This window comes from Nycticebus coucang, chromosome 20 (assembly GCF_027406575.1).
Source record: "Nycticebus coucang isolate mNycCou1 chromosome 20, mNycCou1.pri, whole genome shotgun sequence".
NCBI classification, from domain to species: domain Eukaryota; kingdom Metazoa; phylum Chordata; class Mammalia; order Primates; family Lorisidae; genus Nycticebus; species Nycticebus coucang.
Genome location: NC_069799.1, coordinates 61,148,571 through 61,175,170, shown reverse-complemented (window position 1 = coordinate 61,175,170; position 26,600 = coordinate 61,148,571). Strand labels below are relative to the sequence as shown.

Sequence of the window (26,600 nt, the reverse complement as noted above, 5' to 3'; positions counted from 1 at the left end):
GCTAGCAGAGCCTGTTTCTCCACAGACCTCTCGCCCAAGCACCTGCGGTTAAAATTTCACTCTAAACTTATGTGCTTACCTCTAAAGGGAACTAGATCTGCTTTCTCAGAACTTTCAAGGAGCAGGTGGACCTGGTCCATATCCTGTGGCCTTGCACTTTATTCCTATATTAAATATTAAAGTAGAAGAATTTTCAGACCAGATGAATAATTTTTTCTCTGCCAAAGAAGTCTGTCCTTCTGCTGTGTACTCCACCATGACAGATTAACTGAACGGCCTTTAGGCCTAAGGCAGAGTTTTGGGGATTGAGCACAGAGAGATGTGAAGCAACTTGAGCCTTGAATGAACTCGAGGAAAGCTGTAGTCCGTTCCAGGCAAGATTTGCAAAAGCAAATTTCCATACAAGAGAGGAGGTGAAGCCTGTTACAAAGAAGGCGGTAATTCAGTGCTGAGAGGAAGACAGTGAGGTGGGGTGAACAGCATGAGCATGCCATGAGCGCAAAAACGTTCTGGAAGTTTCTAGAGAATAGGGACTAATGAAGTGGGGCTGGAGCACCGGCAGTGTGCAATGGGAGATGAGCAGAGGATGCCAAGGGAGGCCAGACATGCATGTGGGGCTAAGGGTTTGAACTGTCTTCCCTGTAGACATTGGTGATCCAGTAAAGGGCTTATGAGCAGGGTGGACTTGTGGCTTAAACGATGGATTCAGCAATATACAGGATGGACTTCAGAAGGAAGAGCCTAAAAGCAGAGGCAGTGTGCACACCCCTGCTCACCTTGACTTTGAAATGATGATCTCTCTCCGCTGTCTAAATGAATACGAGAAGATACATATGTTGGGCAAAGAGAGCCTAGAAGAACTGGGGGATTTGTTGGGTGCAGTTTTCTGTTGCTACCTCTCAGTTCCTCCCAGACTGAGTGGCATAAAACAACTTCTCTTGATGGACTCGGCGGGTCAGGGATTTGGACAGTCGCTGAGGAGGTGGCCTGTCTGTGTTGCACCCTGTCTGAGGCCCTCAGCTGGAAAGACTCAAATGACAGTGAGTCAGTTGCTTGAGGACAGGAATTGTATGGAGGCTTCTCCCCTCTGTGCCTGCCACCCAGGACGGGGCTACTGGAAAGCTGGACTCTGCTGGAGCCAGGGGCTGAGCACGCACGTCGGGCTTCTTAGTGTGGCTGCTGGGTTTTGAGAGCGAGCAGCCTCTTGGGCGGAGTGTCAGCAGAGCCCCTAAGGCTGGATCTGGTGGCAGCAAGGACGGCCAGTGCGAGGTGGCCAGAGGACTTCAGAGGAGGAAAGGGTGTAGTAATTGTGAAAACATAGGGGCTGCTATCTCCAATCTAGAGACCAGAAATAACTTTTATCTTTTTATTTGTATTTTTTTGAAACAGAGTGTGACTCTTGCCCAGGCTAGAATGGCATAATGTGAGCCTAGCTCACAGCAACCTCAAACTCTTGGGCTCACACTATCCTCTTGCCTCAGCCTCCCAAGTAGCTAGGTCTTCAGCTGTTCGTCACCATGCCCAGCTGGTGTGATAGCAATAATTTTTAAGGAAGAGAGTGGTATGTGCAGAGGAGGAGGCCGGGGATCAGCATGACTGCTTCCGACAGCCCTGTGTTTAGAAAAGTTGAATGAGGAGCCCAGGGAGAATTGGGGCAGATTCTGGAGAATATAAGCCGTGGACACGGAGGAGTTTTAGACAAGAGTGGTGATGTGCAAGCTTTGGAAAGGGGTCTTAGCAGCTACGTGGCAGGCTAAAGGCGTGTGTAGAGGGGGAGCAGGTGGGAGCCATCAGGGGTGAGCCGAGGGAGCATACTAACCTTCACAAAGGCAGCAGAAAAGAGGCAAAGGAAGTAATTCAAAGCCTGAGAAAGTAAAAGAAAGGGTTTGTGTCTATGTTTATACTAAAAAAAAAATCAGTGTGGGTATTTTTTTCTCTTAGATTAAGAGACTTACTATTTTTGACCTTTGGAGAATACAGAGTCCATCATACGTGGTTCTGGACATGCCTCTTTTATGTATAGTAGAAGCTCTGTGACTCAAGGGACTGTAACAAACTGGCCGACATTCAGCGGTGGTCACCATGAGGAGCCTGCTGTGAGGTGCATGTCCAGTCCATGACATCAGGCCAATTTGATGGGGTGGGCAGTGTAGGGAGGCGGTCAGCTATGGAGGTTCTGCTGTATTCCTCTTTCCCCTCTCAGTTAAAATGGCAAATAGATTTCCACTGTTCTTCAAATAATTAAGAGTTGGAGAAGTATTTTATGGGTTAGAATACTCAGGCATTTTAACAGACTCACCCAAAAGAATGCTGAAAGATTGATTTGTTGCTTAGAAATGTAGGATTGAAACTACAGCATTCTATATGATTGTGAAAAACTACAGGCAACCTACATATTCTACAGTGAGAGAACAGCGACATATATACGTAGTAGATAGTCCATTTAAAATCAGAATAATAGTTAAGAAAAAGGGCTACTATCTGTTGCCTGTTTTCTGTTTGCCAGCACTAGGCTAGGGTGTAAGTGATCTAATAGAATTTCGCAGTAGTTCTCTGAGTGTTGGGCTTTACCACCACCAATTTGTAAATGAGAAATTTATATAATTTAAGTGAAAAATCACATGTACATGTATATAAAAAGCTTTTAAAAATACAAGCTGGAGTATATAAAGAAACACCAATGGTGGTTATATTAGAAGAATAAGGGTGTATGTTTTTCTTTTTGCTAACTTTTCTGTGAGTCATATTAAAAAAAAAAAAAAAAGATGTAAGGCCAAGTGCAGTGGCTCGTGAGGTCTGTAATCCTACACTGTGGGAGGCCGAGGCAAAAGGATTCCTTGAGCTCAGGAGTTCCAGACCAGTCAAAGCAGGGGTCTCACTTGTAATCCTAGCTGCTCAGGAGGCTGAGACAGGAGGATCTCTTGAACCCAACAGTTTGAAGTTGCTGTGAGCTAGGCTCAGCACTCTAGGGCGCGTGACAGATTGAGACTTTGTCTCCAAAAAAAAAAAGTTACATTCGGGATTGTACACATTTATAACTCTTAATCAGAGTTATCTTCTGGAATTTTAATTCCTTTTGAATAGGACAGTTTACAGGGAAAAGATATAAAGCAGTAAGCTTATAGTATGAATGTTTGTTCTGCTTTTTTGTCTAACTAGCTTCCTAAAATAACATTACTCCAGGGCATGACTGTTACCCCCATCCCAGCCCCCACAAGTACTAAATTCAAGTTCCATCATTTTAACAGGACATTAAGTGAAATGACTAGTCTCTCAGGACTGGAGAGGTAAGGCTATTCCCCCTGGGGAACTGTTCTGCAAAGGCATGAACTCTTTGGTGAGAAATACGGCCTCTTTTATAGAAATTAATCAGCCTCTTTTGAGGTTGAGAAAATACTGACCCACGTGCCCAGGATCTAAAAGAAACGAAGCCCCGGGCTCATGACACAGTTCCTCTGAGGAATTAATGTGCTCTGCCTCTGCTTTCAATGTCTTTCCCTTTTTTTTTTTTTTTTTAAAAAACTGGGCAAACTATTCTTGGGCAGAAATATTAAAATGTAGGCTTCTGCTATTAAATGAGCATGTTCACTGTTGGCCGAGAACAGTACGAAGAAAGCCTACATCCAGGACGAGGAAAATCCAGCTCCCCGCCCCACCCCGCACCAGCCTGGTAGGTTCTGAACCCATTTTGTAAAATGGAGTTGGTAGAAAAATGTCATGCATAGGAAAATGGAGAAAGGCAAGCGGAAAGATGGCACTGAATGACTAAAAATGAGCTTGTCACTGTGAAAAACACTCGCAAAGTCAAAAATTATTCTTCATCAAATAGAGAATGAACAGTTGCCAGAGATTTTTTTTTTTTAACTCATTAATGAGGAAACGAGTAAGATGGTAATGTTGGTTTAGCGAGCTTTTGGAGAAGTGGGTATTTGTAGGCATTTAGAAGAGAGGTGTTAGAATAAAATTTTGTGATTATGTGTAATACTGATTAATGTCCTACAGAGTAATAAACCCTTGGGGTGATCATTTCAGCTAGACACATGTCTAGACACTAACCTACAACTTTGAATCGAAAACCACATAGCAAAATCACACCTAGGTGCTTTCTCCTGGAGAATCAGATAATCCTTGGACAGGCTTCTTAAACATGCCCCAGCGGGACAGGGGAAGGACAGGCAGCTGCTACCCCCACCTTTCCTTAGTTGGGTTAGATTATTCTTAACACCATACTGTTTAAGGTTTTTTGTTCCCCCTTTGACTTCTGTTTCAGGAAATCTAATGCAATTTTGAGCTCCCCTGATTGAAATAGCAGTGGTAATCAAAACACAGGGTATCAAGAAAGCTTGTCTGCGAAGACTTCTGATCCTTTATTTCAGGCAGAAGATTTCTCACCCTTTGCAGCATTTATGACTGAGATGCCCTAGAACAAAAGACACGTTAACAAGAGAAATGCGTGCAAATTTAATGTTTTACTTTACATGGACGCCTTCATTAGAGAAAGACCCAAAGAAACAGGGAAAACTCTACTTATCAATTGTTGTGCTGAAGTATGATTGGGGGACTAGAGGGTGTGATCAAAAGGTGATAAACCTGGGAGGCTTGTTCTGATTCTTCTCTGCGTCCCAGCGTCTTCAGAGATGAGGATGTTCCTTTCCTCTGAGTACAGAGAAAGCCAGAAAATTCTTTCTAGTTTTTATGACCTTCAGGGCAGAAGGTCAAGAGGAAGGTGAGCGTGGCCTTCCTCCTTCTGCTGTATTCTCAAATGTCAAGGTGCCGTAGTTTGGGGTCCTGAACCCCATCGACATCTGGGACTGATAAATGAATACTTAACCTCACAGCCACATAACCATCCGTCTATCCACCTATGGGCCCTTACTGTGTAGCCATGTCAGAATTTGCAGCGCAGTTCGACTTTCCTGTGTCCTTCTCTGTTAGGAGATGCTTTTCCTGGCCTTGTGGAAGCCGCCCTGTGTGATTCCGTGCACTCCAGTGTGTGTGACAGGAGGCTGTGCTTGGTGATTGGCATCAGTCTTAATTTCCTATTCTGTCGCGGAATTAGCATGCCAATAGATGCAGAGTGGTGAGGTCACTGGTAATTGTCTCTCCTAGCTTTTTTGCATCCATTGGTATGTTGATTTTCTTGACAGAAGAAGGAGTTAATGCTGCTGTCAGTCATTCCCTGGGACATGTGGCCTGCCCCTCTTCTGAGGGTGCTTATCATGTGGCCACAGTTTGGTGTTTGGGGATTAGTTAATGTGCAAATTCCAACTGACTGTTCCCCGAGTTGGAGCTTAGTCTTGACAGGCCTGGCCTCCAAAACTGTTTTACCTACACCTCAAAGTACTTCTGTCCTCACAAAGGGCATTGTGAAATTCAAACTGGTATCAATTTTAATTTATTTTTATGTTAAAGAAAATATTTGCTTGGGCGGCGCCTGTGGCTCAAGGAGTAGGGCGCCGGTCCCATATGCCGGAGGTGGTGGGTTCAAACCTAGCCCCGGCCAAAATAAAAATAAAAAAAAAAAAAAAAAGAAAAGAAAATATTTGCTGTAGAATCTAGGGATGTGGTGGTGGGGGAAGAAGAATAAGAAAAATGTTACAAATCAAACCATTCACCATATGCATACCCCAGTTGTGTAATTTTAGCAAATCGCTTCCTTAAAGTCATCAAATTGGGCATCTTTGTGAAACTGTTATCACGTGCCAAACTCTTGATACTGCTAATAATGTGCATATATAAAACAACTCAGTAATTTTGAATTTACCAGGGAACAACTTATTTACTTGCATTGTCCAGGCCTTTTCCTGCACAGAATCAGCTGGTCAGTTAACATGGCCCAGCCTGGCGGTGTGACCTCAGGTTATTTCCCAGTTCTTGATTTCTTTTACATTGAGAATCCCAGAAAGGCTGGTGAATAAGGTCAGCCTGTAATACAATTATGATAGCCTCAGACTGTATCTCTACCACTCCGGCTAAATTAACTCTTCTAAAGTTGAGTCAGTATTTTTTATCATTGTCATGGGCAATTAGTAGCTACTTAAAATTGGTTACAGTTCATTTCTGCCAGCACTATTACAGATGAGATCAGATGAACCACATGACAGTCCACACGAGCTCTCAGAGATGGGATGTCCAAATGCTACTTGAAGCCATTCCATTTTTTAGGCCAGTTTAAAAGAACACTTCTCGTGGGTTGCAGCGCTCTATTTGTACTGGTGTTTATGAAACGTGTCTTTATGGCAAATTAACTTGCTGGAGACCTAGCTGCCTGCCTGAATTGAACCGCAGAGCATTAACTTTACACCAAGTACATAGCAATGACAAGAGCTGCATGTTATTTTAAAAATATGAGAATCTGTGTTTTTTTCTAGAGATGCCATCATTTTCGGAGGATAGCTCTGGAGGGAAAGTTTGTCAGAATTTAGCCATGGTTGTGGAGATTTCAGTTCCTCAGATGTGCAGTCCACTTAAAGGCAAAGAACCGCTTTGTTTTTTGATATTACCTTGTCTGTCTCTTCCTCTTTCCTCTTATAATGAACCTGGGAGTGTTTAGTAAATCAGGTGACATGAAATGGTTGAATGTTTTCCAGCCTTCTCAGACTGAAGTGGTCCAGACTAAAGCTTCCATAGCAACCAGCTTTATCCTGAAAACATTTTCTTTGGAGGGGAGAAAAAGCGAAAGGAAAGGCTGTGCTGTGTGTCTATATGTTAAATACGTTTGCTAATTTATTTTTGAAGGTAAAAAGAGAGTTTCCAGCACTGTGGAAAGGGCTACGTATGATATGTCCATGTAAGTGGCTGGCCCTTGGCTTCTGAATGTTCACCCGGAAGATCCTTGGTTCAATCCCGACAGGTGAAGCTTAAGCATCAGAAGAGCCTATGAGACTTCTTGCTGTAAACTCCTTGAGTAGAAATGGTGGCAAGAATTCTAGTGCAAAACCTTGAAGGGTACAGCACACTTGTTTTAATTGAGTATTCACTTTGTACATTAATTAATGTGTCCATTCTAATTTTCTAAAATGGCAAATAATGATGTGTGAAAACAGTATAATTAGGTTTTGATATTTTTGGTAGAGTAATAACTCGATTCGATTTGCTTTTGATCTTGAAAGTTATTATTTATTATTCCTATCAATCATTCATTCTTTTTAATTACAACATATTTATGTGTGTGTTTTCTGTTTTTATTTTTAAGATCAGCACTGGCCCTGATTCATGGCCCGATGTTACTACATTTTGTGCAGGGGAATTTACAAAATGAGATTTCTTCCTGTGCTTTTTAACAAAATCCTTTGAGATTTCTCTTTTGTAAGAGAAATACACACGTATGCAGACTTTCTGAGCAGACTTTGTGGCCTCATTAAAGTGAGCGTCTTTGTGTAGAAACAGCACGTTGTCTGGTTGTGCTGCATAATTCCAGAGCATGTCACTTGGATTGAAATCACCAAGCACCGGGGCAGAGTCCCTGTTTGTGACTGTGTTGGCCACATCTCAGCACCCTGACGTTGGGCTTGTTTTCCCTAGTATCTTCTTGATGGTTTACCCGTAGCCAGGATGTAGCCAAGGGATGTTTTAATCCGCAACTGTCAAGGCTGGGGGCAGTGGAGGTGTAACAGAAGCATGTAAAGCTTCCGTGTCTTTTGCTCACATTTTAACGGTGACAATAAGTTGCCACTTGGAAACGGCCTTGTAGTTTGGGAAAAGGCCTTATTGCTTTTCAACCTAAAAGAGGTTGTGGTACGATTTCTGTTTGGAGACCAGAAAAAGAGAGTGACAGAGGCAGGCCTGGGACGCTTCCCAGCAGGAGAAGAGGGTGTTAGCGTTCATCATAATGACAGGAGACACTTGGGAATGAAATTCTTACAAAATATGAGACCAGCACTTAGCCTCAGGAAGAAAATGATGAAACCACTTGTGAAAATCCCTTGTGAAAAAAGAGAAGATGCATTAATTAGCTGATTTTTAGAGCAAAACTTTTTTGAAAAGATTCCTTGGAATTTACAATTTAACATGTTGTGGTATTTATTGTACATTATTCTCACAGCGTGGTTGGGCATCATCTTCACGCCCTCAGGTATTAATAATTCCTTTTACCTCCTCCTGCCTTTGTTCTGATACCAGATTGGATTTTGCAAAGACAAGAGAAGTAGCCGCACCCTGACCTGTGTTTATTTGAAACACATTAAGCGCTAAATGCAGAGGAGATGCATTTACTTCTAGCTCTAAACAACTAAAGCTTAAATAATGCATTTCAGGGAGGCAATCTATTAGAATAGCTCTCTTGAGAAGTGTTGTGTTATGAATGGATTCTGCATTTAAAATATCCATTCTGTTGCCTCCCTCCTCCTAATTACTAATTTCTTTGTCTTAATTTGCATTACTTAAGCAGAAGAGGAGGAATCTAGTTGGCTGTTTTCCCCTCCACAAATCCTTGTACTTAGTGGCAACTGTAATGTTGACTTCAGCTCATTTCTGTTAAAGGAAAACTGCATTGCCAAGGAAAAGATTCGAGGTAATCACTATATCCAATTACAAAGAAGAGTAAATCACTAAAAGCAAATTAAGTATCTTAAATAAAATGGAAAATCAAAGCAGTTAACAATCAGGGAAGGAACAAGTTGCCACCTCTCTGGTCCCTTTCCGTGAGCTGTTTGAGAGCCGCCTGTGTGTGGATGTTCGGCCAAACCACAACCTTAGATCCTAAGCATTTTCAAGTATCTCTTAGTTGCAAGTTGGGAAGCAGCAGGTGACCCTGTCAGTCTGGCTCTATGGACCTTCTCCCTCATTCTATTTCTTCCTAGCTCAGGCCAACAGAACTTTAAAATCACTCTAGCCCTAATTTAAATAAGCAGGAAACTCATGAGAATTCTATACGTGACCTTCATCTGAAGAGATCTGAATTAACTTTTTACTAACCAAATTCTTCCTCTCCTTCCGTTTCCGTAAGTCTAGTTCCTTGTGTCTAAAAACCCACCACGTCTCACAGACGTTCAGAGCAACTTAGGGAATGAATAGGTCTGATCTCTGGTCAAAAAATGTAGCCTGAGAACTACTATTGTTACAGAGCTCTCCTGATTGTGTTTTCACTTGGCAATTTCCGAATTTTGTTTATCTAAGGCAATTGAGCAATTTATAATGTTTCCCACAAGTATGCTGATAAAAGGAGAAGCACCCTTTCCATCAACTTTCGTGGTATGTCGATAGTAAAAATTAAGAATGCCAAGATGGGGGAGGTCCACGTATTTCATTAGATTGTTAATATTAAGAAACTTGCCAGGCGGCGCCTGTGGCTCAGTGAGTAGGGCACTGGCCCCATATACCGAGGGTGGCGGGTTCAAACCCAGCCCCGGCCAAACTGCAACCAAAAAATAGCCAGGCGTTGTGGCGGGCGCCTGTAGTCCCAGCTGGTCGGGAGGCTGAGGCAAGAGAATGGCGTGGTTGCTGTGAGCCATGTGAGGCCACAGCACTCTACCCGAGGGCGGTACAGTGAGACTCTGTCTCTACAAAAAAAAAAGAAACTTGCCCTTAAAAATGTTACTGTACCTTCCCTTTGAGGAGGTATTCATAAAGGAGTTCCATTTGCTTTTCAGATGGTTTGTCCCATCTTGATCTATGTGGAGGTTTAAAAGTAAATTTCTGACGTGGGAGAATCTAAGACAGGAGATATGGAGAGAAGGTGAAAATACGGTCTGGGAAAATTAAACACCCACTAAAATGACCTCCAGGTTCTAGTCCTGTACGAGAGCCACTGTCCTCTTACTGTGATCACATTCTACTCTACGTCAAACTTCGGGAGCAGGAGACTGGGAGGAGTCAAGTGTTCCAGTTGAGAGTAGGTTTGGGGCACTTCTACTGTCCTACTATCAGATAGCAACTTCAGTTCTGAGAACTAAGTTTTTGTCTCTTTTTTTTGTGGCCAAATGCCCATACGTAGTACATGCAGCGTATCCTGTTTTTCCTTCCGTTCCTGGGTTTAGGATCCTGCTGGGTTCTTGAGTTTCTGTGGGGTTTTCTCATACTCCGCTTGGCCTGCTGGAGATGCCCCTCTGTGGGAGGTTCCTCTGGTCAGCAGCCTGTGCCACTAGCATCACCTCGAATTGGGGACTTCCCAGATTGGCTATGGGTGGTGGGCCTCTTCTCCAGGCTCTACCCTTCCAGGGCCACCTGTCCTGCCACCAACCTTGTGGAATGCTAACACATGAAGTCACCTAACGCTGGACATTGCACTTTAGTGATTTGTGTTATAGTTGTTAAACTCTGATGGTGAACACATACCGGAGACCACGGGGACTCAGCCCTGAACCATACATGTCCCCAGGTACTAACCAGAAAACCAGTGTGGTTACCAAAAGTCAGGCAGTTAGTGAAGATTTAGAATTTTGTCTTTTCGAAGAGCGAAATGTGTTTTAATATGCCAGCATTTGGGACTAATGGACCGAGTAAAGGGCACGTTAGGACTGGACTACAAAGGCAGGGTAGTAGAACATTCTTGGTGGTGAGCAGTGGCAGGCCCAGCAGCCAGGGTCTCTGAGCTGTGGGTCCGATTCTGCCCTGTTCCACTCATTTGCCCTTAGAATAGCAAGAGCTTGACGCCAGCACAGGACCTAGCGTACCAGAGAGGAATAAAGTTTCTTTAGCCTTGAACCAGGGGCCCTTAGTGAATAAGAGAGGAAAAAATGGATAACGAAGGGAACCGGGAACCACAACGGGGATCTCATATCCCTTTAGAAAGCACATCGACACAGTGGACTTTCACCCCCATTTCAGGCACATAATCCTTGATAGGTACAAATGCATATAATGAACATACTGTTTTCTCTGTAAAAATAGGCCCTACATAAAGTTGTACATCTAATCTTTTCTGTAAACTGGTGCCACCTTGTCCTTTATCTGCATAGTTTCTGTGAGCCATTGGACAGCTGTTTGTGACTTACAACTTCCCCACGCCTCTGTCCACCCCTTCTGTTTGGACACAGTCTAGCAAGAGAATATTCAAAACTGTCTTTCGTTCAAAATGCAGATAACGGACAAAAATGCAAATCAGATGTATTATAAGAGACTTACAGATGACTTCAGCTGGACGTTTGGCCAGAGAATTAATTAGGACCGTCCCCCTGGGTGATGAGAATGACCCTTTACCCTACCAGCACTGCAGTCTTTCAGGACTAGCAGAATATGGGAATCTCTTGGAAGAAAGTATTTGAAGAGCCAAGGGATACACGAGCTGTGACTGTGCGAGAAAATGAGTGTACTCTTAGAATACCTTCACCTTTTTAAATATCACTGTGTTGCACGGGCTGTTCAGCTCTTCAGTAAAAATGATTAATAGCCTCCATCCATCACATCGTACAGTATGGTACATCTGAGTAGCTAAGAGCTTATAAAATATACTTGGCAATAAGTCACAAAAACATTCATATTTTTAATAACATTTTTGAAGGAGAAAAATCTGTTTTTCAATAAATTCTGGCATGACTTCCCTCTAGATTTTATTTCTCATTTAAAATTACCTGGGGGTTGATTTTTTTTTTCTTCTGTTCATTGGCTCTTTACTAGGTTTCTGCCTTAGACATAAAGTTTTAGAGATGGATTTAAAAGCAGACTAACACATGGGCATAGAGTTATAGAATCCCTTCTCTTTCTACTTTCGGTTGTCATAGCATTAACACCAGTAACTTACTCAATTTTACTAAAATTGTATAGACTTTGTTATTCATGATCAGGTAAAATTATTTCCCAACTCAATACATGTCTTTGTTGTATGTTTATATATGTTTAACTTTTCTTTATGGAATGTCTCGTTTCTACTTACTACTGTGTGTAAATTGTAGACTCTTTGTCGTAAAATGGCAGATTTCTACCATTTTTAGTGGTAGAACTCTGAACTTCCTATGCATTATGTTTTTACTCCTTTTGGAAAAGTCTTGTTTCTACTATTTTCAAAAGCATAATTTATGTTTATAATGCATAGACACCTAGGGTTAACAAATTGATGTGATGGTATGTCACCCAAAGGTGATACTAATTATATTTAAAATTCTCTCTCCCCTTCTTTATTCCTCAAACTCAACACATGTTTTTCATAAGGGATATGGGGCCTTCATTCAGACCCAGATATGAGTTCCTAATAAATGTAAGTGGATTATACTCTCTAGGAAGTGAAAAAGGAACTTTCAGAAGTCTGTGAAATTCATTTTTATAGTTCAGAGAGATGAGATTCAACCCATCCAACACTCATCACCCTATGTATCAGTTAAACATTAAATGTAAGTCCATGAATATGTGATAATGTGCAGGGATTTCCTGTCCAGAAAGAGTTCCCATAGCATTTTATAATATGAGACCTTTTAAAAGCACGGAATAAGGTTTAACATTCAAACCCAATGAACAGGTACCTTGGGAAAAATAGGAAGAACTAACTCTCCTTCTGTGTTCATTGCAGTAGACAGTCTCACATACCAACTGTCTGGTTTTCTTGTCTTCTACAAATTAGAAGGTTTCATTCAGTGAAGCAAAATCCACTTGAGGATGCAGAATGTTGAAACACCAGGCAAAGAGGCACTTATTCCCCTAACTGCCTTTGCGGGACTCCAGTTAGATTTTGAGACTTGACTTTTTCTAAAATATTTTGTTTGTGTACCCTGTGTTTCTTTTAACTGAGCATTTGAAGAGATACTTGGATGGGGAAATGAACAGGACATTGTGATGGACCGGATGTGGAGGGTGAAAGATGAGGGCGCGGTTGGTTTCTCCAGGGAGTCTTACCTGTGTACTTGAATGAATGGGGAGAGCTAGTCCGTGGGAGGAACCAGGTTTGGAGGGAATGCTCAGCAGTGTTAGACTTTAGATCTGTGCAGTGAGTTACAGTACTTCTGAGACATCCAAGTGGGAATGTCAAACAAGTTGGCTATTGAAATCTGAACGTTACAGGAAAGGTCTGGGTTGTGCCAGTGTGTCTACAGGAATAATTTCAGTCACGGGTGGGAATGGGAATGCCTAAGGATTTGTCAGCAGGGAGCGGGGCGAGCCTGTTCCCTAGAGACAGGGAGGACTAGCTCAAGACGTGGGGAGAGTGCTGGGCCAAAGAACCCGACACAGGAGGGCGTGCCACAGTCAAAGTAATGGACAGCCTGGATAGTGATTTGTGACTGTGATTTTCTCCTAATTCAGGCACGGTCGATTGTTGGCAACATTATAATCTAAAACATTTTTTTGGAAAATTATCTGTGTTTTCTACACAGCAACGATTCACCCTTACTAACAGACTGATGGCTATATGTTTTACCACTATGACACAACAGAAAAACTTCTAACCTCTGCGTACCAAGCATCATTTCTCCCTTGCCTAGAATAATTTTGCTTTAATATCATCCTGTGGGAAATGTATCTGGTTTACTGCTCCATTCTTTCTATCTTATATGGAGTTATAATGATCTTCGCTTTTGTTGACAATTTGGATAATGACCAGAAAATATCGTTATTGCTGAGGTATCCTGGTTTAAAGTGATTTCCTGGGGGAAAGCATCAAACTCCCATAATAAAGTTATAGTCCAAAATTTGAAAATCTACTTCGAAGAGTGTTTTTTCTTTTACATAGAAGCATCGGTTTGCTGTTTATTGAAGTAATTATAGTGGTAGAGTTCTTGACAGAGCTATTGTGGTGACTAATGTAATATATAGAACTTCTCCTCTCAATTTTACTTACCACATTGAAGTTTCAAAGTTTACAAAGTGTACACTGTTAGACCAGACTATAATTCAGTAAATCCATTACGTAAGTAGAAAATTCATGAAAGTAACAATGGCTGTTTGACAAGAAAAAGGACTTTCGTGGATTTCAAGATACTTTCCCCAGTACTCCAGTTTTAAAGGAATCAATTAAAAGAAAAAAGCATTTCCAATCTATTTTTAGTATAAGGCAAGAAACAAAATTTAAACATCGAAACAGCTGAAGATAGAACAAATGCAAGTACTATCGATTGTTTTAATAAGTTAAACCATCTGACGCTGAGACTTGCTTTATACTAAAAAGGCTTCAAATATTAAATTATATGGCTCAAGAAATGGACTTCTCCTCTGGCACTGGAAGCAGGCCGCTGTCTGTAATGTTTGCCCTTGACACTCTGGGTCCTGTTTTCTTTTTACTACTCAGTAGCCGCGGTACTAGTAAGAGAACAGGGCCCAGAGTATCAAGGGCAAACAGACATCATCCACACAGCACTGACTTTCAGGCCTTTAGCTCAAGCCCCACTTTTCTCTTGAATTCTTAGTTCATTTGTGTTGCTATAAAGGATTCCCAGGGCTGCATAATGTGTAAAGAAAAGAGGTTCACCTGCCCAGAGTTCCGCAAGCTATACCAGAACCTGGTGCCAGTGTTTGTGTCTCCCAGGGCCTCAGGCTGCTTCCACTCACAGCAGAAGGGAAGCGAACACTGAATGTGTGGAGATCACCCAGCCGGAGGGGAAGCAGTGGAGCGCCAGCCAAGGCCAGGTGCCAGGCTGTGTGCGTGACAACTGCTCTGCTGGGGTCAAAGTCAGTGAGAACCCACATCGCAGGAGAGCTCAGTCTGTTCATTAGTCTACCCTCCATGACCCCAACACTTCCCATAAAGGTTCACCTCCAGCATTCCGATTAGATTTCAAATTGAGATTTGAAGGTGTCAAACCAAATGATAGCAGATCCTAAGAATTTTGGACTGGAAATTTCTACCTAGGCAGCCACATTCAGTGTAAGGTGGAACTTGTAAGTTCCCCCCACCCCCAATTTATTTCTGTGCAGAAGTCTTAGAAAAATTTTCCAAGCACCTATCAGAATCGTGCTTAACTCCTTTCTCTCCCTCATTCCCCAAAGCTTATACCACCCTCATTCTTCTCGGTGTTTTTTCCTAAACTCAGTTGAAAACTTAAGTCCTTTCTGGCATGTGTGGGAAGACTGTCCTTTGCACCACTGCAGTCACTTCTTCACTTCTTCAGCCACTCTCTGCCTCCACACTAAAGTTACTTTCCAAAACCCAAGTCTCATCATGTTATTCCCTGTTTAAAATTCCCCCATCTCCCCAATCTCCAATGGAGGAAGTGTCAAGTTCTCAGTATGTCCTCAGGGTGCCTCACCCTGGGGTTACAGCTGCCTCTTTCTACCCTGCGGTTTAGTGACTTCCATACACTCTTTACCCCGGCTCTGTGTAACCGTCGATCAGTATTTGAAAAAAATCCCCCCTTTGTCACCGCCAGCCCCTCACCACGCTTCCATCTTGGAGCTTCTGTTCATCATTCAAGATTCAACTCTGATGTAATTTTCACCCTGATGTTTCCCTGTATTATGGCTAGGGATCTTTTTTGTTTATTTTGTTTGGCTTTTTCTTTTTTATTTGTTTGCATTTTCCTATTCTATGACATTGTACAAACTTGCATGTTTGTGTACCTTTTTATTAATGTTTTATAAGAGCATTATGGACTTCTGCTTTTTAAAAATCTCAGGCTTTTGAGTCAGATAAACCTGGTTTTGAAGCCAGATTTTACCCTGATCTAACTATGAAACCAAATTATTTGGCTTCCCTGAACCTTATTGTTCTCATCTGTAAAATAGGGATTATGATGGTACCTTTCTCAAGGGGTTGCTATAATTACCTGAAATAAACTCTGTACAGCACAGCACATGAAATTAAATGCTATGCCTGGGATATGTTTTATTTGTGGTGGTAACAGTGTGGTGTTGGTTATAGTTGTCTGTCCCTAGACTGAGTTTCAATAGCTGATCCTCAGCAGACGTGCAATAAATACTCAGTGACTAGCTAACAAGCCAATCAAGTTCGGCTGTGTCAAGAAGTAACAATGTTCCTGAGACACGATATTGTTGTTTGGATTGGAAGGCTAAAATTACCAGGTATTTTATAATTTGGAAGAGTAGAATTTAATAACTCCTAAATTTATCCTGTCCTGAAATGTGAGAAAATTAGGTTATAATATTTATGGTCAGGTGTTCTAATTTGTATTCAGCAAAGTTCAAGAAATACTTAAAGAGACCAAGAGATAAGGACCACCACCATTTTGCTTTTAGCAGCTGGTCTCCAGCAATTCTGATTATCCACTGATTTTGACTGCCATTCTTATACCATGTTTAATATGCCATAAATTATGCCAGTTTATACAATTACATACATTTGGAAGGAGATAATTTTAAAGGATGTTTGTCTTCTAGTATATCGGATGTGCTTGCATTTTACCATGTGCTGTAAACTAATACAATACTCTGTCAGATGAGCAAACTATAATCTTCATACGGCAAAAAATCTGACGAAGCTTATCTTGTGAACTTCTGTTGTCAGGAATAGTGGGCAGTAAGTAAGCTCCTGGTTCAATCTTTACTCACAGTGGACTTGAGCCAAGCGTCTTTCTTTCCTTACTCTGATTTCCTGATTAACGAAATTAAAACTGCGATCCAAATGTGTCCCATTGGGTTACCTGAAGGGAAATAAAACTCTAAGTCCAGATTAATCAGAACATCTCCTGATTTTCACTGGATGAGCTAAAGGTGTAGTAGTCCCTTTTACCTTTTACAGCAGTGATGAAGGGCGCTGACTCCAGAGCCGGCCCGTCTGGGCGTGAGTCTGGCTTTGCCAGCTCCTCCTTGGCCGTGAACTTACTGGCTTGCACCTTGGGGCTCAGCGTCCTCAACAGGAGAATGGAAGCTTAAGTTACCTATCACAGAGTGACGCTGGGGACATTACGTGTTTATAAAACTATGGAACAGTTCTTGGAGCGGGGAACAAGAAATCCTGTGTCCTTTTGAATGGGTCAGCCAGGGCTTCAATCACTTCCACACAACTGTGGCTCTCAATGCCTAGTTACTTTTTATGTATACTTTTATGTATACTTTTTAACTGCTCCCTGAGGAGCACCACCTGGTTTTCTCTTGGGGTTCTGTGTACACGTGTCTATAACCTAATTTCTTCTCTGTTCTCCCCACCAACTCTAAGTGTTTGCCCCTTCCCCTGTTCTTAGTCAAGTCACTTTCCAGCTCTTCCTGCTCTAGCCATTGGCTTTCTTTCCAGATGCTCAGACATGGAGAGCTCATCTCTGCCCTGGGGACCTTGCACTTCAGCCCTCTGCATATCCATATAGCTGGGAGGCTCCCTCCCTGGAGAGACATTTCTGCTCCCATCTTCTCTCTGCAGATCAGGGCTTCATATGGCAAAAGAATTGATAAAAGGTCCTTATCATTCCCATATGCTAACCGTATCAGAAATGCCCTGTCATGTCGAGAAGGTACTGCCCACCTTACAGACAGGCGTAGCCAGAAGGAACTTTTGAACCCAGGACTTGGTCATCTTGGCACTTTTCATAATAATCTTAAAACATACGTTGTATATTCATTTCTGTAGAACTGTGGAATGGGGACAAGGACTCAGCCCCCTCTAGGGTGGAATCCTCAGAGCATTTGAAGTAGGTGTTAAGTGAGAGCACTGGATGGAGCAAACAGTCGTTTCTTGTACTTTTGTCATCTTTTCAGGAGGAGGAAACACCTGAGAGGGGAGCAGGCATTGCAGTGACAATTGTATTTGCACACACAGGAAGACGTGTTGCGTGGTGCCTCTCTGGTCGGGTCTCCAGATCTCGTCCTAGAGAGGTCCTTAGGCAACCTCCTATGCTTACATGTCTTCCTAGCCCAGGAGCCTGGGTCCTTTCATCCTCTGCTTCCTCATCCCCTGCAAGTAGGTTCCAGGAGGAGTAAAGCCCTTGTGGACATCCGTAGAATCCGGTTTATGCCTGGTTTAAGCTAAGGCTCAACCCTTTTGTGTTTAAGGATATGCATCCTTATGACCACCAGGAGGCTGTATTGCAAACTGTTGTTGCCTAGCGGTGAGTTACTGGCGGCAATGGTGACATTGCCAACTCAAGTGTTCACCAAGGCCTGGCAGGTACTGAAGGGGGGGGGGGGGGCGTGACAAACCCTGGGAGGTACACGCCTCCTTTAGGAGGGTACCTTGGGCAGCTCCAGGCAACACTGGCTTATGAACCCATATTTTGCCAGTTTTCCAAGAGAACCAGAAATTCAGATTTCCTATAAAACCTAAATACTGGCACTAATCCCGTTTTTTATGAATGGCCTTGAAAACAGACTTTTTTTTTACTTTATCCCTGTTTCACTCAAATGGCAAGTGTTCTAGGCCATCATGCTACTCACAGAATAAGGACCCTTGATCAGTGCTAAACAGATGTATACATATGCAAGGGCGTGTGTATGTTTGCCATATGTATACTCACAGCATTAGGAAAGTGGATCAGTGCTAAACAGATGTATACACGTGCAAGTGTGTGTGCATGTATGCCATATGTATACTCACAGCCACGGTGGAGGTTCTGGGACACCACCACCCCCAACCTGCCAGTAGCCACCTTCACGTTTTGGAGTGCAGTCCTGCGAATGTGGCAGCTTCTCCACTAACCTGTCAGAAGATTGTAGGAATCGCAACATTACCCATATTAGGATTGGTTTGGGTTTGAATTCGCACTTACTGCAGTCCCAAGTATTTGGTAAATGCTTATGATTTAATGCCATGCTATCTTTTAAACAAACATACATTTCTAGAATTTTAGATGTCTCACTTCCAAGAATCACATTATAACAAAGTTATTTGTACCAGAATGTTTATTGCAGCCTAGTTCATAATTGCTAAGTCATGGAAGAAGCCCAACTGCCCATGGATCCACGAATGTATTGATAAATTGTGGTTATATATACACCATGGAATATTATACAGCCTTAAAGAAAGATGGAGACTTTACCTCTTTCATGTTTACATGGATGGAGCTAGAACATATTCTTCTTAGCAAAGTATCTCAAGAATGGAAGAAAAAGTATCCAATGTACTCAGCCCTACTATGAAACTAATTTATGGCTTTCATATGAAAGCTATAACCCAATTATAGCCCAAGAATATGGGGAAAGGGGAGAGGGAGGAGAGGGGGTAGGCTGGGTGGAGGGAGGGTAATTGGTGGGACCACACCTACAGTGCATCTTACAAAGATACATGTGAAACTTACTAAATGTAGAATATAAATGTCTTAACACAGTAACTAAGAAAATTCCAGGAGGGCTGTGTTAACCAGTGTGATGAAAATATTTCAGATTGTATATAAAACCAGCACATGGTGCCCCATGACTGCATTAATGTACACAGCTATGATTTAATAATAAATAAATAAATAAAAGGTCTTTTAAGACTTCAGTGTTCTGGCTTCTTAATTCTTCATCAGGTCTATGAGTCAGTTGTCCAGGAAGTAGTCAAGCCACCTCTCCCCTCCCTTGTCTCCACCTTCCCCTCTGCCATCCTCCCCAGGCGTGTGGTGGGGCTGGCGTATTCTCCTCTTCGGTCATGTACCGCGTCAGGCCCCGGGAGGGTGGCAGTACCCTCCTTCCAGTTTCCCTCGAGCCCACCCCCATTCCCGTTCTCTTCGGAGGTGACCAGCGCAGTGCTTCTGCTGTTTCTTTAGGGTGCATGGCAGCTTTGAAAATGGTATATTTGCATGAGCGAATTTGTAATTTGCAGAAGTGGGATTACTGCTTCTGTTTGTGTCTCGTTTTGCAGTGTTGTTTTTATTCAGTCAGCACTGATTTTAGAGCTGTGTATATTGCTGGGTATGCACCTTATTTCTTGCTCTGACTGCTCCGTGGTATCCCAGCGTGTCAGCCCTCCATGTTTTATTTATTCCTTCCCCTGGTAAGTCAACCTCAGTTGCCTGCTGGTCCCAGATGTTTCAAATAGCCCGTGAGGAGTATGCGTGTCCTCCTATGGCTTTGAGGGAGAGTTTGTCTGATTTTATTCTCAGGTGTCTGGGGTACAAGACACTTAGTTTCACCAAGTATGTGAGATTGCTCTCTAGAATGACTGGACCCATTCATACTCTCCAGAGCCGTGAATGAAGTCTCCTATTTCCCCATGTCTCCCCTCGGCATTATTTGACTTTCTGGTTTTAATCTGATAGCTGTGTCATTGTCGTTTTAATTTATGTTACTCTGATTACTGGTGAGATTGAGCTTTTCTTTATAAACTTCTTAGCCATTTGGACCTTTTTCCTTCTCTAAATTACTTGTTCATATCTTATGTACATTTTTCTACTGGGTTTCTCATCTTTTTCTTCTTGATCTCCTGTGTAGGCTGGATATTCATCCTTTGTTCATTTTTAGATGTGGTAAATATCACCTGTTACTTTAGTCTGTTGTGTCCTGTGCTGTAGACAGATCTGGTAAGATCTTCCTTTTTGATTTAAAAAAAATCATGTTTAATAAGTCCCTCCTCATCCCAACTTGTCAAGAATATTTTCTAACCTGTATTTCCATTAGCGTCATAGTAATACCTCCTATCTAGACATTTATGGCTTTTGGAAGAGAATGTTTTTATTGCTTTTGTTAAGTGTGGCAGTGAGGTATGGGCCCAGTGCTTTCTTTGTATGGTAAGCTCATTTTTACAGTACTGTCTCCAAAATAATCCAGATCTATTTTCCTCTAATTTGTGTTGCTACCTCTGTCATATAACAAGTTTCCACATATTTATGAGTGTGTTTTAGTACCTTGATTTTGTTTCTAGAATAGTGAACAAACTTGGCCATCCCAGGTAAATACCTCCAAGAAAGCAGGGATAGGAATCTCTCTGATCTCATGCACCTGATTAGTAGACTTGCAGAGTTTCAGTGTAGAAGTTTAAGGCTGAAAGAAAGAGCCTTTAAATATAGTATATTTCACATTTTTATTTTCCCATTAATGGTTGGAAATTGAGAGAGATTTCAAGGTGTTTAAAGTTACAGGCCAACGACAGATCAGGGGACTGAGACCCAGGTTTCCTCCAGGTCAGTGAAGTAATCTCTGAGTTTGTCTCTTTCCTTCCCAAGGTTGGGCCAGATGGATTTTCAGCCCCACATTCTGTTCCTGACTGTCACAGTTTTGTGGGTTTCTGGTTACTTCTTCTTAACCTTGTACAGTGAGCAACTGTTTTGCTCTTGCAGCTGATCGTTGTCCTTAACTACTGGGTGAAGATGTTCTCTGTTTTTCTCCCCTCCATCTCTTCTCCCCCTTGTAGCAAAAGAGAATCTGTTGGTACCAGTCAGGGAAGCAGGTGGGAGTCACAGCAGGTGAGGGAACAGTAGGACAAGAAGGGCCTCTGGATGCTTTGTTACTAATACCTGTCTCCGAGAGTCAACCTGGCTGGCCTTTGTGCCTTCTCCAGTGCGTTACGCCTTTAGCTGCCTTACTAGGAGATGTTTTTCTCTGTGAGAATCAATCCTCCCAGCTGGATAGAGCAGAGAAAAGTTACAAGGAACAGAAGGAGTTATTGCCTCTTTCTTCACCTTCTACCTGAGTCTGGACCAAATCCTGGTGAGGATTCTGCTTATTCTTTTGCTTGGTCTAAACACTACTAGGTTTATAAATATATTAATGCATGGACTAGAAATAGAGAACTTTAATGGAGGTAACATCCCCAGGCAGAGAACCAGAGATGAGAGCAAAGGAGGTCTGGTGGTATTTTGTTTGCTGTTGGTGAGGGAGGAGGAGAAGGCAGGGAGGCAGCCGGTGTGATCTTGATGGTGTGCTCCGAGGTCCTTGGCATTCTCAGCAGTGCACCAACAAAGGACCCTTTCTTCCAGAATACCAGAGTGCAGTGTGCCAATGGGAGGCCGCCTCCAGGGGCAGTTCCTGCTTGTCAAGGAATTGCGAACCTGACCTTAACCACTACCTCATTTCATGCCTGAGAGCTTGGAAGCCTAGACCACCGCTAACAAGGAGTGAGGCCCTCGGAAATGCGGCACAGCGGTGTGCATTTTATTGAATCCTTACTTTGAAAACCGCATAACTACAGGCATGTACAGCAAGGCGTTTGGGGAGAGTGGCTGTAAGATCGGAAGGTAATCGGCTCAGCATCTCCCTGCCCTCCCCGCTCTGAGAACACTGGGTCAGGATGTGCTCCTCCGTCTCTGCCATTCTGCTCCCAGCCTCTGATAGGGGAGCTGTCTTGGGAAGTGATTTGAAATCCTTTGATGAAATAATAATATATAGCATTTATTAATGGAATGATTTTTTGGCTCAGGAGCTTGAGAGCTTGAGATCTTCTGGGCCTTTTAGTATGTTAATCTTCAGCTTCTCACTGGGTGTTATACTTTTTTTTAATTTCCATGTTAAAAATGGGCAAATTTACCAAAAAAAACTCTTTCTTCCCCCCCCCCCCCCCAAACAAAACTCTTGAATAACCTACCTGTTCCCTAAGTAGGTCATCTAGTGATATCGAAAAGTAAAGCAGCGTCATGGAGCAGACACAGTAGTTTGATGCTTTTGTTTCTCATGAACATTTGTCAGAAGTAGTTAAAAATGATTCATATAAGTAAGCTTAGTTTTTCTTTGATCCTCATTCGATGAAATCTGTCTCATAAACTAAGAAATTTTTCCTTTTCAGCATAGCCTAACAGTTCTAGAGGAAAGCTATTTTCAATTATAAAGAGGATTTCTTTTTCTTTCTTTCTTTCTTTTTTTTTTTTTTATGGGAAACTGTTCTTGGTTATGGATTGAAGAGAATTCTAAATGCTTGTCTGTCTGATGTGAAGACATTCTCTCTTTCACTAAGCAATGTGCCCTTACGTCTTAGAGGTTATAGATGAAAAATGATGGAAATCATGTTAATGAATCTTACTGTGCTGCGTCTGTAGTACAGGCAGGATGCCTCGAGTTTATGTTGGATACCCTGAAACTTAGTGTGTTTCCACAGGCAATTGGAGAACAGATCAGTGCTTCGGATAGTAATGCATTTTAGAAAGCGATTTTGCATATAAAGCAGTACAAGTTACATCTTTTGAATCTGGTTCCTTATGATAATCAAATGCAGAGGTTCTCAACCTGTGGGTCTGGACCCCTTTGGGGGTCAAACGACCCTTTCACAGGGATCGCCTAAATACATCCTGCATATCAGATATTTACATTACAATTCATAACAGTAGCAAAATTACAGTTATGAAGTAGCAACGAAAATAATTTTATGGTTGGGGGTCACCACACCATGAGGAACTGTATTAAAGGGTCGCGGCATTAGGAAGGTTGAGAACCACTGATCAAATGTTTGGGGGAAAAGAGACCCATTGTCGGACAAGAGTCCGTGCAACCTGCGTATTTGACCTGGTTTTTGGAAGGAAGACAGATGATTTGGGGGGGTACTCCAGACTAGCTTTTAACATCTACTTATTTCTGGTTTCTGTTTTCAGCTGTCAAGGGGACCTCTTTGCCGTTTATACCTTTAAATAGTTGTGGAATACTAAAGCAGTGTCTCCGGAGTGTCCTGCGTCAGTACTGACGTTGAGCTGCTACTGTTCTCTGGGCCACGTTTTCACTGGATACCAGTGTGTTTTCACAAGCTTCACGGGCTTTTCCAGATTGTTGTTTATCTCAGCCATGGGAATTGTGAGCTTTTTCATCCAGGATGTATCTCAGGATGTAGAGAGCATCATCAAGAGATTATTAGCTAGGCACATGTAAGGAACTTGAGATGACTGGTTATTTGATATGAGAAAGAGAATCAGAAACTTCAGGAGTTGGAGAAAGAAAAGGCCAAGTTGATATTCTGGTAAAATACATACCCACATAATACAGGTACACACGTTAGGTGTGTGTGTGTGTATCCTTCACTCTGGTTACACGCGTGTTCAAATGAGGGACGAGAAGAATTGGCTGACCTAGTGCCGGTGAATCAGGTTCCTTACTGGCAATGAAGAGGAGGATTGAAAATGGACCATAGTGACTTACACACTTTTTAATAGAAAAGGAAGAAGTAGATGTGGTAGACACCCAGAGAGATGTCTTTATATTTATTTAGGAGAAGAAATTCAAGGGATGGTGAAGTACAGACAACAGTATTTGTGGGAGTAGCAGGACTAATGATTTTAATACAAGCATCTATGAGACAAGAGAAGTTTGGAAAATAGAAATTATTTATAGACAAAGGGATGGTGAGTGCAAACTAATTTATGACGAAAGATATTTTTGAAGCCGAGTCACAATAGTAGACGCCTTGCGTTTCCACTTACATAGGCCATGTCTGAAGCTTGCATCCCAACTTCAGAAACTCTTTGTCTTACTACCAGTATTTGGAGAGTCAGTGAACAGGGAATTGCAATTTTCAGTTCTTCCGTAAATCAGTATCTTCTTATTTTAAAATATAGATGGCTTTTTGTACTTGAATTCTAACCTAGAGGCCATAGTGATTCTTGCCAAGGTAAGATGTGCACTTTTTATGTTTCTTGGGAAATCGCTTCCAAAAGGAAGATCAAGATTTTATTTTATTCACTGTGAAAGTGGCTTTTTTAGGTATTTTAAATTCATCGAGGATACCATCAACAGCATCATCATCACTATTAATGTAATTATGATCACCACACAGGGAATTGGGGGCACCGAACATTATAGGATTCATCCTCCTGTATGCTATCACTAATTGGCCATTAAGGGAATATAGAAATGTATCAGAGGGTGGAGGAAAGGGGAAGATAAAATTTGATGGACTCTTCCCACTAATTAACATGATGCTGGAAAGACAGTGGTGGAGATGGGCCTGGCAGGATGGGTCTTCCGCGCTGGTGCCTTTTATACAGCTGTGAAATACTGCAGTAGAATCTCATCAGTGTCCTGGATCAGAATCAAACATTCCTTACACTGGAGCTGAAAAAGGTCTCCAGGGTTCTGGTTGGCTGAGTTCTTGAGAATCGCTTATTAAACACGACCGTCTTGACCTGGGTCCCCGGCAGGTCTGCGTGGGCACAGTTGCCTGAGTTCACGTCCTGGCTCCTTCCCTATGTGCAGCCAGCCCAGGAACCTATGAAGCAAGATCACATTCTTGGTTTGACAGGAATCGTTTTCCAGGACCATCACTTCTTCCTTCTTTCCTTTCTTCCATTGATTTTGATAGACTTCAGCGAGCCTTTGCTGTCAGAAAATGTGCTGGATTCTGGCTTTATGCGTGATAGTTTGTGTCTGGCTTACTCTAGACTGAAAAGGTCAGTGGAAAGAATCACAGATAGTTCAATTAACGTAGTAATTGGGCAAAAACAGCTCGTAACAAATCCAATTGTGGGACATGCTTTTGTGCTTTGATTATTGTGTTTCTCCCTGTTCCTTCTCCTGCTTGGCTTTTTTAAATTATGAGATAAGTGCTCATTTAAGGATTTCCTAGGTCTCAGTTGTCTTTCCAATCGCAGTGCCTAGCAAAGGGCCTGGTGCTGAGAACATATTGAGATTAGAACAATCAGTGAAGCGAGAGTGAGGAATGATCCAGAAGACCTTTGAAATGTTTTGAACACTGAAATAATTACAATAATTTCTTAATATCCACAAGCCTAATAAGCCAATGGTATTTATGTAAAATGCTAGTAATGAACAGATGTGAAGGAGTGTTAATGAGTAAAACTGATAATATTTGTATGTATAGGGTATACTGAGGAAAATTTGAAGTTTTTGAATGCTGTATCATGTCTTTTGATAACATCAGATTTGGATTTGTCACAAGCAACTTGGTAGCTGTTTAAAACTTGCTGACACTCTTACTTACCTAGACTGTCATTGAGTCATAAATGAAGGGAGATCTTAAAGGTAAGACCGCTGGTTGGAACTCCAACACGAAACAACTGTTGAGGTTGAACGAGAGGATGATGGCAGCTTCTAGAAAGAAAAGGTTCTTATTAAGTGATTGTCCAGCAGTGTTGGCCATGCCCTTTTAATTCTTTAGATTGAGAAATTTAAATGTATCCTGAGGTCTTCAACCTCACGAAGATGTTCGTACTCTGGAACGATTGGTACCTTTCTCTCAACACTCACTATAGAAAATGTAAGAATCTTACTAGCATATAATTTTGAGCTGTGATCAGCAAAAACATAAAACCGAAACATCAAAATTAAGTTTTCTTGAAAGGTTATCAGCTCAGTAGGTAACTGACTTTCTGTATACAGTTTTGTCCATTTTTTACCACCACTGGGTTCCCAGTACGTAAAATTAGCTTCCGGCACAGAGTAGGGGCTTAATCAACATTTTTGTATGAATGAATCCAAATTACACTTTGAGAGAATAAAACGGGTGCCCATGAACATGTGGAGATCTACTTGTCGCACGTTGTCCAGGATGCAGATTAGCCACATAAACATCTGGGGTCAGAGGGCAAAGCAGTGTGATGGACACACACACAAATTCATGCTTCTCAGCTTCATTTTGATTTGGTGACATTAATTCAAACATAAGTGGCAAGCATCATGGTAATGGATTTGTTTTTTTTTTTTTTTTTTTTTTTTGAGAAAGTCTCACTTTGTCGCCCTCAGTAGAGTGCTATGGCATCACAGCTCAACAGCAACCTCAGAGTCTTAGGCTCAAGTCTTGCCTCAGCCTCCTGAGTAGGTGGGACTACAGAAGCCTACCATAATGCCTGGCTATTTTTAGAGATGAAGTCTTGCTCTGGTTCAGGCTGGTTTTGAACCTGTGAGCTCAGGCAATCCACCCACCCCGGCTTCCCAGAGCACAAGGATTACAGGTGTGAGCCATCGTGGTTGGCTTTATCCTAATGTAAATTTTTTTATTGTTT

General features: G+C 42.1%; 1 protein-coding gene across 16 annotated transcripts in view; it reads left to right on the top strand.

Moving 5' to 3' along the window:
- The window catches only part of CELF2 (CUGBP Elav-like family member 2), a 766,349-nt gene that overhangs the window by 532,510 nt on the left and 207,239 nt on the right, over positions 1-26,600 (top strand). The window contains exon 1 of one of the 16 annotated variants that reach the window (XM_053572289.1): positions 21,881-21,899. The exons of the other annotated variants lie outside the window; for them this stretch is intronic. The gene's annotated coding sequence lies outside the window, so the exon portion shown is untranslated. Of the gene's footprint in view, positions 1-21,880; positions 21,900-26,600 lie in introns of those variants that run through there. 16 annotated transcript variants of the gene reach the window in all.